This window comes from Monopterus albus, unplaced genomic scaffold, assembly GCF_001952655.1.
Source record: "Monopterus albus unplaced genomic scaffold, M_albus_1.0 scaffold96.1, whole genome shotgun sequence".
Taxonomy (NCBI): Eukaryota; Metazoa; Chordata; class Actinopteri; order Synbranchiformes; family Synbranchidae; genus Monopterus; species Monopterus albus.
In genome coordinates this window covers 1537808-1540126 of record NW_018127976.1, presented here as the reverse complement: position 1 = coordinate 1540126, position 2319 = coordinate 1537808, and the positions used below count along the sequence as shown (strand labels likewise).

Here is a 2319-nt window from a genome sequence, read left to right as displayed (position 1 = left end):
AGGATCCCCAAATGCAGGTGTGAAAAACTTGTTGCATCATTCCCAAAAAGACTCATGGCTGTATTAGCTCAAAAGGGTGCTTCTACTAAATACTGAGCAAAGGGTCTGAATACTTATGACCATGTGATATTTCAGTTTTTCTTTTTTAATAAATCTGCAAAAATGTCAAATTCTGTGTTTTTCTGTCAATATGGGGTGCTGTGTGTACATTAATGAGGAAAAAAATGAACTTAAATGATTTTAGCATATGGCTGCAATATAACAAAGAGTGAAAAATTTAAGGGGGTCTGAATACTTTCCGTACCCACTGTATAGTTTTAATTGTTTAACTAACTTGAACTGTTTATTAATCTATTGAACTGTATTTTTCATCTAGCAAACAATTGCTCTTTTTTCTTGGTTTCAGGGCTCCATGTGGCTATCTTATAGTAGTGTTGCTCTTTCTCACATTACAGCAGTTACTTTTGTGACAACAGTGCAATTTTTAGTGTTAGGAATGGTGGTGGAAACTTTGTGCAATTGTTTTTGGTGCAACATCCACATTTCCCATTTCTCATCTATGCTCATCAATATACAGTAATTCATAAACTTAAAATATCAAATGTTAGTGCTGAGCTGGGTCTCAGATGATGGTTGATAAAATACAGACTGCACACGGATGTGCTAAAAACATGGAGGAAAAGCAGGCAGTGGGAAGTCAGCTGACAGGTCAGTCAGAACACTTGTTTGTCCCTGACTGACAGATCTGACTGCAAACAGGCTTGTCAGAGCTCACTGCAACCTGGAAGCTGTTGCTTCAGTCTGTCATCTCCCCTACTTGATTTCAGCCATTATATCTGCTGCACCGATTTTGAATTTCACCCCGAAGCACAAATACATTAAAGGTGAGAGGCAGCCCCAATCATTGCTTTCCATTGTGTTATTTTGTCAGTTTTTGCTTAGGATTCACTCTACTATGGCCGGCTTACACCATGATTGTCTTTCTGTCTGTACTTCTTTCTTTTTATTCTTTGCTGTATGCAACCTCCACCTCTGAAAAATCAAATTCTTATTCTGTTCAGAAGCTGTGGGGAGATTTAACCCCTCCCCACCCATGTCAGACCCTCCTAATCATCAAACAACTGCATACTCCAGAGACTCTGTGAAAGCAAACCAAAAAACTAACAAACAAAAGAAAAATGTACACACATACACAAAAGCGGAAGTGAAGTGAAGAGATGCATAAGTGTAGTGCTGCCTGAATGCACTGGAACAACACTCCACCACTTTTTTTCTTCAAGAGAGGAAAAAAGAATAGGCCTACTGGCATAATCTGGTTGAAATTCATAACACTGCAATATTGTGAATGCTTGAAGATCCAAATCCAATAATAATTAAAGTGTATCACATATGATACAAAATAGTATACAGAATCTGTTTACAAAAGACAAGTGACATACCAAAACTCAGTCCATCCAGACTAACAAACTAGATCGTCCATTCCAGGAGGGGCCATGGAGACAAACATCAGATGTGCCCAACAGCAGTAAAAAACAGACTTTACATTTAACTTTAGCGATGCTGGAATTTAAACAGACTGTTTTACCTGTATACCTGTGAGTGATCAGTTGTAGGTGTATATGACACAAGCAGGACACAGGATGGCCAAACTTTGGCACATGCTGACTAGTTGAGAGCCCCATGCACAGCCCCATACTGTTGCTGGTTGAAATGTAAACCAACATGCTCAGTGAACAATCAGTACATTGTGTAGTCAGTTTAAAATTACAGTCGCCATGGAGCCAGAAAACTGTTTACATGGCCCTCGAAACAAGCTACAACTTAACCATGTGCATGCACATGCTTGTGCTATAGATGTGCTCCGGTACTTCATCAAATAGCACTACACCTCTGGAGAGGTGGGAGTGTCAGGTTGGTTTGGGAACTAATAATGTGTACATATGTGTGTTTGTTTTTGTTTAACACCTGATGAGAAGTACTGTGACTCTAATAGCACACTCCAATAAATGCCTTCATTCATATAACGGTGTTTACTTATGTTCTTTGGACGTCCTCACTTTACATTAGATGTAACTTTCTGTCAAGCCTGTCACTCAAAACACCAATTGCCCACCCTCTCCCACCACTACCCACATACTAAGACACACCCATGCACATCCACTCCATTCACTCAAGTGCCTTTCATTTTAAATTGTATGTTATAGTGCAATATGGTGCAGCAGGAAGAGGGTGGTGGATGAATAATGCTGAAGAATAGCTGAACTGTGGAGAGAGATGCATATATATATATATATATATATATATATATATATATCAGTA

At 38.9% G+C, this 2319-nt stretch overlaps 1 protein-coding gene across 2 annotated transcripts in view; it reads left to right on the top strand.

Moving 5' to 3' along the window:
• Positions 1-2319, top strand: part of ca10a (carbonic anhydrase Xa) — a 514312-nt gene that overhangs the window by 510249 nt on the left and 1744 nt on the right. The gene's annotated exons all lie outside the window — the stretch shown is intronic.